This window comes from Arachis ipaensis, chromosome B2 (genome assembly GCF_059453495.1).
Source record: "Arachis ipaensis isolate K30076 ecotype BB chromosome B2, ASM5945349v1, whole genome shotgun sequence".
NCBI classification, from domain to species: Eukaryota; Viridiplantae; Streptophyta; class Magnoliopsida; order Fabales; family Fabaceae; genus Arachis; species Arachis ipaensis.
The window spans coordinates 81,429,944-81,442,396 of NC_142437.1; the positions used below are offsets into that span (position 1 = coordinate 81,429,944).

General features: G+C 40.2%; 1 non-coding gene across 1 annotated transcript; it reads left to right on the plus strand.

The window, feature by feature from the left end:
* The first annotated feature begins 9,625 nt into the window (after nucleotides 1-9,625).
* LOC148574587 (small nucleolar RNA R71) lies at nucleotides 9,626-9,728 on the plus strand. Its single transcript, XR_015906734.1, has one exon. It is a non-coding gene; the product is annotated as a small nucleolar RNA R71 (small nucleolar RNA).
* The last annotated feature ends 2,725 nt before the right edge of the window (nucleotides 9,729-12,453 follow it).

Consider the following 12,453-nt stretch of genomic DNA (forward strand, 5'->3'; position numbering starts at 1 on the left):
AATTCTAGTTTAAATGTCACAGAAACCTTAATTACCCAAATATAAGATGATTATATGTCATGTATCCCGTTAAGTCCAGATAATTAGAAGTTTAGGATAAATTATTTTCAAGTTGTTGTTCAAGTAAAGAGCTTTTCCAAGTTATACAAGAACTCAATTAGAACAAGGGTCATACTTCCGTTTCACCCAGATTTGTAAGATAAAGAACGAAAATAATTCTTGAAATAGAAATCAATACATGAATTAAAATAGAAAAATGATAGTATCAATCCATACACTAGACAGAGCTCCTAATCTTAACAGTTGAGGTTGAGTTGCTCATGGTTCACAGAGAAAAACTAGGATTCTAAAATACTGTAAAGTGCGGAATGAGGTAGAAGAGAATAGATTAACCGGAAGGGCTAATTCTTTTTTCTTTTATATTTAATCCTAATTAATGTAAATTATATTTTTCAAAAATAAATAATATCTTTTCCTATTTTAAAAATAAAATAAAGTTTAATCAAATTAAAATACTATTTCGTGCAAGCCTTGTACAGCGTGGGGACCACTTGATTCATAAGAGGTGGTGCCAAACTTGGAGCCATTGAGGCCGTGTGAAATCTTCGAAGTCTTCCTTAGCTAGCGCCAAACTTGAGGTATCTCAAGTTTGGCTTCAAATGAACCGTGTGCATTCTTCAAAGCTTCTTTGTTGGCGCCAAACTTTAGGTATCTCAAGTTTGGCTTCAAATGACCTGTAAGCACTCCTGGGATAGGTGAGTTGTGGCGCCAAACTTGGAGTTTCTCAAGTTTGGCGCCACCAAGACATTAATTCCATATGAAAGGTGTAGACTATTATATATCATTGAAAAGCTCTGAAAGTTGGCTTTCCAATGTTGCTGGAATCACGTCAATTGTACCTCTGTAGCTCAAGTTATTCTTGTTTGAGTGCAAGGAGGTCAGGGTTGACAGCATCATCTATTTTCTTCCTCTTCTTCTACAGAAACTCTATCAAATCTATCCGAATGCTACCTGAAATAAAAAGAATTGTACACACCTCAAAGTAGCATTCATAGTGGCTAAAAGATATTTAAATCTTGATTAAACATAACAATTCAAATGTAAATTCACTAGGAAAAGATAGGAAAGATGCTCACGCATCACAACACCAAACTTGAATTGTTACTTGTCCTCAAGCAACCAAAACTAATATAAACTTAGGATGTGAATTTGCATGAGAGATGAGAGTTCAATTAAGCTCATGTCTCTTCTTGAAGTGGGGTTTACCTACTGCAATACTGAATAGTTTTGGCATCTCACTCTCCTTTGAATCAGAGGAATGTCATTATCATTCGGAGTTAGAACCCGAATAATATTATGAATTCTCTAATCTTTTATACTTCAGTTTAATCCTTGAACACAGCCAATTTCATTTAATTCTCTTTTCTTTGGTGCTTTGCACCTTGAGTCTAGCCGTGACTTTAAATGTTTTGTCTCAAGGGGTACTCGACATAAAAACACCACAAGCACTTAATTGGGGAACTCTCTTTTAGTTCTGATTTTTCTTTTAGTTACCCCCAGACAGTGGTGCTCAAAGCCTTTGGCATACTCTGTAAATTGCATTTGATCTCGACTCTTAGTGTTCTGTCTCAAGGATTACTTGACAAAAAAATGCCACAAGCATATGATGCTCGAAAAACTTGTCTCTCAACAAATCTCCCTTCGGCAAGTGTACCAAATTTGTCGTTAAGTAAAAACTCACAATAGAGTGAGGTCGAATCCCACAGGGATTGATTGATCAAGCAACTTTAATTAGAAGAATGTTCTAGTTGAGCGAATCCAGAATTTGGGTTGAGAGTTGCAGAAAATAAAATGGCGGGAATGTAAATAACAGAAAAGTAAATGCTAGAATTAAAGGACTGGAAGTAAATGACTGGAAATAAATTGCAGAATTGTAAATGGGAATGGGGGATTTGCTCATAAAAGTAAATGGCAGAAATTAAAGAGAATGGGTAAGATCAGAGATGGGGAGTTCATTGGGCTTAGGAGATGTTGCAATTCTCCGGATCAAGTTCATTTTCATCTCTTCCTCAATCAATGCACTCATTGATCTCCTTGGCAATCTTAAGTGATTAAATTACAATTTCTTGCAATTCAATCTCTCAAATCTTGATCAATAGCCAATTCCTTGGTCAATTGCTCATGAGAAGAGATGAAGTATGGTCACTGATTATACCACATGCATTTTCCAAATCAAGTATTGAGAGGGTTATAGTCACATACCCATCCAAACCCAATTTGGTCCAGCATGAGAAAGCATTTCTAGCTTGATCTCTTCATTCCTCTTTCAAGGTTCAAAAGAGATCCAAGTTTGAATAGCTTCTCTTCCAAGATAACTACTCAATTGGATGAAGATCGAAAGCTTTCAAGTAAAATCAAGAGGAAAGATAGAAGAAGAATAATGAAAATTAGTATTGATCCATCAAATTACAACAGAGCTCCCTAACCCAATGAAAGGGGTTTAGTTGTTCATAGCTCTTGAAAATGAAAATAAAGATGGAGAATACATCATAAAACTAGAAATTACAGAGAAAGTAAAATACAGAGAGTAGTTCTCTTTTTCCAACCTTCCAGAACTTCTTCTCAATTCAAAGCTACTCCTATATATACTACTCTTCTCAGCTTCTAGTGTGATTCTTCAAGTCTTGGGCCTTTGGATCTTGAGTTTGAAGCAGTTCCTTTCTTTATTTGGGCTTGGCTTTACTTGCAGAGAGAAAGTGCGAAGTGGGCGGAGACTTTAGTTCAGGACGTTAGGGGTGTTAATATTTAGTGAGAATATAAGTTCGAGAACGTTAGTGACACTTAACATTGTCACTAACGTTCCAATGCACCCCTTTGCCTCACATTAAAACCCACGTTAACTAGGTTAACGTGGCTTTTAATGTTCCCTTGTTAACCTTCGAGAACGTTAGTGACACTCAACATTGTCACTAACGTTCCAGTGTGCCCCTTCTTGGTTCACGTTAACACCCACGTTAACTAGGTTAACGTGGCTTCTAACGTGGCCTTTGCCATCCTTCGAGAACGTTAGTGACACTCAACATTGTCACTAACGTTCCAGTGTGCCCCTAGGTCTCACGTTAGAGTCCATGTTAACTAGGTTAACGTGGCTTCTAACGTGGCCATCCTTAGCCATCCCAATGTTAGTGACAATGTTGAGTGTCACTAACATTGGCTCATCCTTTATTCCTCATCGTTAGCTTCCATGTTAACCAAGTTAACGTGGAAGTTAACGTGACTCTTGGGGGTTGTGTGGTTGCCTCAACATTAGTGACAATGTTGAGTGTCACTAACGTTGTCGACAACTCTTTATCCCTTACGTTAGTTCCCACGTTAACCAAGTTAACGTGGGAGTTAACGTGGTACTTTACATCATAGGCCAATGTTAGTGACAATGTTGAGTGTCACTAACGTTGGCTTCTCTTCCCCCCTTAACGTTAGAGGCCACGTTAACTAGGTTAATGTGGCTTCTAACGTGGCCACTTATGAGTAATTGCCAACGTTAGTGACAATGTTAAGTGTCACTAACGTTGGCTCAACTTCTCTTCTCCACGTTAGAGTTCACGTTAACTCAGTTAACGTGACTCTCTAACGTAGGCATTGATGGCTTTTTGAGAGTGTTATGGGCAATCACTTTTCTCATTAAACTTTGCAAGTTACCTCCCCTTTTCTTGCTTCCTTTTGGTCCTGAAATCAAGCAATAAAGTGCATCAAAGCTCTAGTCCAAGTCATGAGTAATGCAACATAATATTTGTCACTAAACTTATGCAAAATCCTCATGAAATTATTTAAAATGCACAATGTATGCTTGAATCAAGGCATAAGTGAATATCTACCCAAAACTAGCTTATTTCCTAAAGAAATGCATGAAACTAACCTAAAAACAGTAAAGAAAAGGTCAGTGAAACTGGCCAAGATGCCCTGGCATCACAACACCAAACTTAAAGCTTGCTTGTCCCTAAGCAAGTACTGGAACAAGAGAATGATGAATGGAATGTCCAGAGGAATGGGTCATTCTTGTGGAAGTCATGTTTCTGATTTTATGGTGGTTTCATGCATAGCAACTTAGGTTCATTCCATTACTGGTTTTCAGACCTTTATCATGTCCCTAAACACTTACTTTGTTTATATCCCATGAGACTTTTATTCATTGATCCTTTTATTGTTATTTCAAGGGTTATTTGTGTTATTTAGGCTAAGTGCTCTGTAAGGGGGCAACTCTTTAAGATAAGCTTTCAGCCAACACTCCCGAACCAGTTGGTTCAAGGTGCTAGGTGTTGAGACACCTCTAAGGACTTACTCCCTCAAGCCTATCCCCCATACATACACACTACAGGTATTTAGTTTATTTATTTTCTCTTCTTGAGACCTTGGTGTCCAGCACCTCTTTGGGTTACTAAATGTTCTGTAGTGAAGGTTACTCTTGATAGTGGACTTTCAGCTGATAATCCCGAGTTAGTTAACCCAAGTTACCAGGTGATAAGGCACCCCTAAGAGCTTATTTATCCAAGTAGATCCCTCACACAGGAACACCACAGACACTTGCCTCAAGATTAAAACCATTGATGCCTAGCCTTATTGCTTACTCTTTTCTTTTGTTTTTCACTTCCATTATTCTTTCCCTTTTCTCTTATTAAGATCTTGTTATTATCTTAGTCTCATGAGTGTATCCAAAGCAAAGTATTCAGGCCAGATAATTGTCATCCCATCCTTGTGGTTGAACCAACTTAGCTAACTTATGACTACCCCAAAGATTCATGAATGCACTTCCACAATATGAACTCCACTCTGGTCTTTTAAAAACATAATCATTCTCTTTTTATTTGATTTAAAGGGACAAGCTTACAAGTAAATAAGTAAGGATACAGCGACATAAAGACTAGCACACATAGACCTATTCAATACCACAAACTTAAAAGACATGATTGAAAAAGGTTTAACATAACATGGAAGCAAGTTCTAATTCATACAAGATCTTCCTTATTTTAAGACATAGAGAAAGATGGAACAAAGAAGGAACTCCACCACCTTTTACTGTTGTGGATGTCCATGCTCTTTTCCTTGCTTGTCCTCCTTGTTTCTTCTTGCATTTCCTCGCATCCGTGCCAATCTTGCTTGCTTCCAATCCTCAAGTGCCTTCCTCACTGACTCATGACTCTCTTCCACCCTTTGTCTTTCCTTTCGTGCTAATTCATCCTTCATTTCGTCATACTTGGCTATTCCTGGATGCAATACTGGCAGCTGTCCCACTAAGTAGCCGAGCCTGGCTTGAGTGTTTATATGGTGTCCTGTTTGGCTCATGTAAACTCCTTCTGCGAATGCCCTTTGCTCGTCCAATAGTTCTGCCTGTTCTATTTGTCTTCGATGCATCTCATGTATGTGTGCCCCTTGATGTGCTTGGATGTTGATTAGCTTCTGGGTGGATTCTTGTTGCTCGTTTTGCCTTTGTTCCATCCTGTTGAATGCTTCTCCCCATTGTTGTCCTTGGCTTAGTTGCTGTTCCATCATTTGCCTTTGCCACTCACCTTGCTGAGTCATCCATCTTGAAAGTGTTTCCTCTTGCTGTCCCATCATCTGTAGTTGAAGCTCTTTCTGTGCTCCTTGGCTTTCCAAATATTGTTTAGATAAGCCATCAATGGCCTCCTGCAATTGGTGCATGTCCAAGGTCTGTTGTGCTTGACCCTCTGAGACTTGGCCTTCCACTACTTGAGGGGCTGTCCTCTTTCTTTGCTTCCGTTGAGGCAGGGGGAATGCTGCAGCATTCATCCTTCGGACCGTTATTGGAATACCTTCCTTTATCCAAACAGGGTCCTCATCTTCAAAAACCACCCTAGCTTTCTTGCATATTCGGTAAATAGTGCTGGGGTAACCTAATGTTCCTCTTGAGTCGCTTTTCTCTGCCATCTTTCTAATGCCTTGAGCTATGATCTCATGAACTTTGATTTCTCCTCCCTTGAGTATACAATGCACCATTGTTGCTCTCTCGAGATTCACCTCCGAGTTGTTTGCAGCTGGGAGAATAGACCTCCTCACTAGCTCGAACCACCCCTTGGCTTCAGGAGTGAGGTCTGTTCTCTTAATGAACTTTGGTTTATTTCCAGCACCCCTTTCCCAGTCAGCTCCTGGTACACAAAGGTCTCGTAAAAGCTGGTCATAATTGGGATTGTTGTCTAATCTTGAGTGATAACTTTCTTCTTCGAACGGTATAGACCGTAGCTTCAATGCCCTCATTACACTCATGGGACCAAAATCCACCATTGTTCCTCTCACAAAGCTTGTATATGACTCATCTTTCTTATCATATCTGACTGCATTTGCATAAAATTCTCTTATGAGATTTGCATTCACCTTAGTGACCGAGTCAGTGAGGAGCTCCCATCTTCTCCTTTCTACCTTCTCTGTGATTTCAGGGCATTCAGTCTTCTTAACTTGAAATCTTAGCTCATAAATGATTTCCTTATCAACCATCCACCCGTATTGCAATGCATGATGCAAGCTTCTAAATCTCTTCTCATCATATGGGTGTTCTTCCATGGGTTCCTTCCCCTCCCTTCTCTTAGAACTTGAAGATGCCATGAATGAGGATTAATATGTGAAGGTGGTAAGGTTGTGGAGACTTTTGGTTGTTTAGGGTTTTATGGCAGTGAGGAGAGTGAAGGGAGGAATGTTTATAATCGGATAGGGGGTGTGTTGTACCAAAATGAAGAGTGGTGAAGGGTGTGTGATGACAATGAAGGGTGATACGGGCAAGGGTCGTTTATATAGAGAAGTTGTGAGAGAATGGAGGGTGTAGATTGATGAAGTGGTCACTTGATGGACGGTTGGGGTTATGCATGGCTAGAAGACAAGGATCATCACTTTATGATGGGGATTGCTCGGTCTTCTAGGGGTCCCATTTTTTCAATGTTGCATGACAACATTTTCCAATGTATTCCCTCTTTAGAACAAGTGTGTAACCTCTCCTTTTGTGGTGTCCAAACCTTCTTTGTTTGGTTGTCCAATCTATCCCTTTTAATGCTCCTTTTCCTTTCCTATAAAGACAAACTAAGTAAAGTAAGAAAAGATATTAAAATGACCATATGAATTTTATGGCTAATATTAATAAAATGAAAGAAAGGATTTGATTGTTTATTTATGAATTCCAACTAACTAACTAACTATTGGTGGTTCCTTATATGCATTTTGGTGGCACCATGGGGTGACACCAAACTTAGTTTGAAGCAATGTGATGAAAAGTTTTGTTCAAAGATCCCAAGACTAGCATGCATCTTGGTTTGCTTTGAACACCAAACTTGTTCTTCACTATATTCTGCATAAGAAGATTTTCACCAATTGTTTGTCAAGTTTGGATTGAAGCTCATAAAGATTGACTTATTCATTATCATCTGAAAGCATATAAAACATGGGTTGCCTCCCATGAAGCGCTTCTTTAGCGTCACTAGCTTGACGTTTTTCCTTCATCATGGTGGTTGGTAGTGCTTAAAGTCCTCCCCTCTTGCTGTGGACTTGTATCCATTGGTTGGATCAATGATCTCCACATGTTCCAGGGAAAGAACTCTGTTGATAGTGAAGACCTTAGGTAATTGAGATGGCACAGTAGGGAGATTAGGAGGAATATCTGGGAAGTAAGCTGAGACAACTCTATCCCCTGGAGAGAAGTCTTCCGTAGGGATCTTCTTGTTCCTCCATCTCCTTGGTACCTTCTTCTTTATTTCTTTTGAGGTTGCCTTCCCCTTGGTGACCTCTTTTCTCCAAGGAGTTGTGATGCTATCTTCACCTGCCTCTAGAGGTTTGGGTTCCTCCAACTTTTCCTTGAGCTGTGGCAATTGCTATTTTCCTTGTTTGTCAGTTAAGGGGGTCTCAGAATGAACTGGCTGTGCTTCAGTGCTTGTTTCCTCCTTTAGTGTCTCATTATCATTTGTGCTTAGTTCCTTGTCCTCTTGATCTGTTTCTTGTGAGAGTTTGAAAACATTGAAGCTGAGTCGTTCATCATGGATTCTCAATATTAGCTCCCCTTTCTCTACATCGATAAGTGCTCTGGCCGTAGCTAGGAATGGTCTTCCCAATATGATTGGGTGAGTGTGACTCTCTTCCATGTCCAGGATGACAAAGTCTGTTGGGAGAAAGTATTTCCCAACCTTTAGCAACACATTTTCCACCACTCCTATTGCTTGCTTCTGAGTTTTGTCAGCCAGTCTGATGATTACATCTGTGGGTATTATCTCATTGATCTGCAACCTCTTCACCAGGGATAAGGGCAGTAGGTTGATGCTGGCCCCTAAATCACATAGTGCTCTGTCGAACATATTTTCACCTATGGCACAAGGGATATGAAAACTTCCTGGGTCTCTTCTTTTTGTAGGCAACTCAGGTTGAATAAGGGCACTACATTCCTTGTTCATCACTATAGTCTGCCCTCCCTTGAGTGAGCTTTTCCTGGGAAGAAGTTCCTTCATATACTTGATGAATGAAGGCATTTGTTGAATTGCCTTGATGAATGGTATGTTCACATGCAGAGATGCAAACAAGTCTAGGAACCTTGAGTATATTCTTTTTCCCACAGCACCATTGAGCAGTTGAGGGAATGGTGCATAGAGCTTCAGCAGCTCTTGTTGTGAGATTTCTGGTTCTTTGTGATCTCTATCCTCCTCCTTTGTTGAGTTGTCTTCAGGTTGTTTGCACATTTTGCCTTGCTTGTCTTCAATCTCTTGATCACTTGTAGTGACCATTTTGCAATCTTCCCATCTTACTTTCTTTGCTTCTCCCTTGGAGTTTTTCTCCGTGTAACTTGGGAAGCTATCAGTAGTTTTGGGAATCTTCTCAGCTAAATATCCCACCTGGAATTCTAGCTTCCTAATGATCTCTCCCTGATTCTTAATATTGGCTCGCACCTCCTCTTTGAACACCTTATTTTCTTGAATCTCTTGGCATATTCCTTCAAGTAAGGCTTCAATCTTAGACAGCTTGTCATCAATTGATGAGTGATTCGGAGCAGACGTGCTGTTTTGGTTTTGATAAGTGTGTGGAGAAGTGTTGTTGTGGGGGTGTTGAGATGTCCTCTGGGTGAATTGCTGGTGAGCTGCATTGTTGTTGGAGTTGTAACGTCTCTGGTCTTGGTTTTGATCTTGCTCACTTCCCCACCCAAAGTTTGGGTGGTTTCTCCATCCAGGGTTGTAAGTCTTGGAGTATGGATCATAGTTTTTCCTTGGTGAATTCCCAATGTAGTTGGCTTGCTCCTGACTCCCCTCTGCTTCTTCATTCACTCCTTCTTGGATTGTTGATGAAGATGAGATTGCTGCTACTTGGTTCCTCTCCATCTTCTTGGTGAGGTCAGCCAGCTGCTAGGTAATGAGCTTATTTTGGGCCAACAGAGCATCTACATTGTTTAGCTCCATCACTCCTCTTGTGTTCCCTCTTTCGGAAGCATAGAAGTAGTCGTTTTCTGCAACTGTTTCAATAACATCTATGGCTTCCTCAATGGTCTTCTTCTTGTTCAAGGATCCTCCAGATGAATGGTCCACGGCCTTCTTTGACTCATAGGATAGCCCTTCATAGAAAATGTGTAGCTGCACCCATTCGTTGAACATGTCAAGTGGACACCTCCTTGTTAAGTCCTTGAACCTCTCCCATGCTTCATACAGAGTCTCACCATCTTGTTGCCTGAAAGTTTGAACCTCAGCTCTCAGCCAATTGATTCGTTGAGGAGGGTAAAATCTTGCTAAGAATTTGTTCACCACATCCTCCCAAGTTGTCAAGCTCTCCCTTGGGAAAGATTCCAGCCACATGGCTGCCTTGTCCCTGAGTGAGAAAGGAAATAAGAGCAGTCTATAGGCGTCAGGATGAACACCATTAGATTTCACTGTGTCACATATTCTCAGGAAGGTAGTCAAATGTTGATTGGGGTCTTCTTGAACACCTCTTCCAAACGAACAGTTGTTCTGAACAAGGGTGATGAGCTGTGGTTTAAGTTCAAAGTTGTTGGCATGGATTGTTGGCTTTTGGATGCTACTTCCACAATTTCCTGGGTTTGGATTGATGTAAGAGCCCAAAACTTTTCTATCCTCCCCAGCATGATTTGCTCCACCTCCTCTGCCATGGTTGTGAGTCTCTTCTTCATGATGATTTTCCATGTTTTCTTCCATGTTTGGTTCAAAGTATTCCTCCTCTTCTTCAGCACCAACTACACGTTTTTCTTTTGCCTCCCTCCTTAGTCTAAGGAAGGTTCTCTCAGGTTCAGAATCAAAGGAAGTTGAAGCCCCGCTTCTTCTCCCTGTCATACAACTAACAAGTACAAGCAAAGAAAATAGGTGCAGACAGTATTTGTGTCAGAATTACTGTTAGTTGTGGGTGATGCAATATATCAAACAGTTAGTGGGTTAGCAAACAGAATTGAAAATAACAAAGAAAAAACAAAAGAGTAGAGGGGGAAGGGGAGAAGTTGAACTAAAACAAAAAGTAAATCACTCAAACAGAAAAATGAAATTCACAAAATAAAAATGCTCAATCTAGTGATCTTCCAATTTAATCATTGTTGATGCACAATCAATCCCCGGCAACGGCGCCATAAACTTGATGCTCGGAAAACTTGTCTCTCAACAAATCTCCCTTCGGCAAGTGTACCGAATTTGTCGTCAAGTAAAAACTCACAATAGAGTGAGGTCGAATCCCACATGGATTGATTAATCAAGCAACTTTAATTAGAAGAATGTTCTAGTTGAGCGAATCCAGAATTTGGGTTGAGAGTTGCAGAAAATGAAATGGCGGAAATATAAATAACAGAAAAGTAAATGCTGGAATTAAAGGACTGAAAGTAAATGACTGGAAATAAATTGCAGAATTGTAAATGGGAATGGGGGATTTGCTCATAAAAGTAAATGGCAGAAATTAAAGAGAATGGGTAAGATCAGAGATGGGGAGTTCATTGGGCTTAGGAGATGTTGCATTTCTCCGGATCAAGTTCATTTTCATCTCTTCCTCAATCAATGCACTCATTGATCTCCTTGGCAATCTTAAGTGATTAAATTACAATTTCTTGCAATTCAATCTCTCAAATCTTGATCAATAGCCAATTCCTTGGTCAATTGCTCATGAGAAGAGATGAAGTATGGTCACTGATTATACCACATGCATTTCCCAAATCAAGTATTGAGAGGGTTATAGTCACATACCCATCCAAACCCAATTTGATCCAGCATGAGAAAGCATTTCTAGCTTGATCTCTTCATTCCTCTTTCAAGGTTCAAAAGAGATCCAAGTTTGAATAGCTTCTCTTCCAAGATAACTACTCAATTGGATGAAGATCGAAAGCTTTCAAGTAAAATCAAGAGGAAAGATAGAAGAAGAATAATGAAAATTAGTATTGATCCATCAAATTACAACAGAGCTCCCTAACCCAATGAAAGGGGTTTAGTTGTTCATAGCTCTTGAAAATGAAAATAAAGATGGAGAATACATCATAAAACTGGAAATTGCAGAGAAAGTAAAATACAGAGAGTAGTTCTCTTTTTCCAGCCTTCCAGAACTTCTTCTCAATTCAAAGCTACTCCTATATATACTACTCTTCTCAGCTTCTAGTGTGATTCTTCAAGTCTTGGGCCTTTGGATCTTGAGTTTGAAGCAGTTCCTTTCTTTATTTGGGCTTGGCTTTACTTGCAGAGAGAAAGTGCGAAGTGGGCGGAGACTTTAGTTCAGGACATTAGGGGTGTTAATATTTAGTGAGAATATAAGTTCGAGAACATTAGTGACACTTAACATTGTCACTAACGTTCCAATGCACCCCTTTGCCTCACGTTAAAACCCACGTTAACTAGGTTAACGTGGCTTTTAACGTTCCCTTGTTAACCTTCGAGAATGTTAGTGACACTCAACATTGTCACTAACGTTCCAGTGTGCCCCCTTCTTGCTTCACGTTAACACCCACGTTAACTAGGTTAACATGGCTTCTAACGTGGCCTTTGCCATCCTTCGAGAACGTTAGTGACACTCAACATTGTCACTAACATTCCAGTATGCCCCTAGGTCTCACGTTAGAGTCCACGTTAACTAGGTTAACGTGGCTTCTAACGTGGCCATCCTTAGCCATCCCAACGTTAGTGACAATGTTGAGTGTCACTAACGTTGGCTCATCCTTTATTCCTCATCGTTAGCTTCCACGTTAACCAAGTTAACGTGGAAGTTAACGTGACTCTTGGGGGTTGTGTGGTTGCCTCAACGTTAGTGACAATGTTGAGTGTCACTAACGTTGTCGACAACTCTTCATCCCTTACGTTAGTTCCCACGTTAACCAAGTTAACGTGGGAGTTAACGTGGTACTTTACATCATAGGCCAACGTTAGTGACAATGTTGAGTGTCACTAACGTTGGCTTCTCTTCCCCCCTTAACGTTAGAGGCCACGTTAACTAGGTTAACGTGGC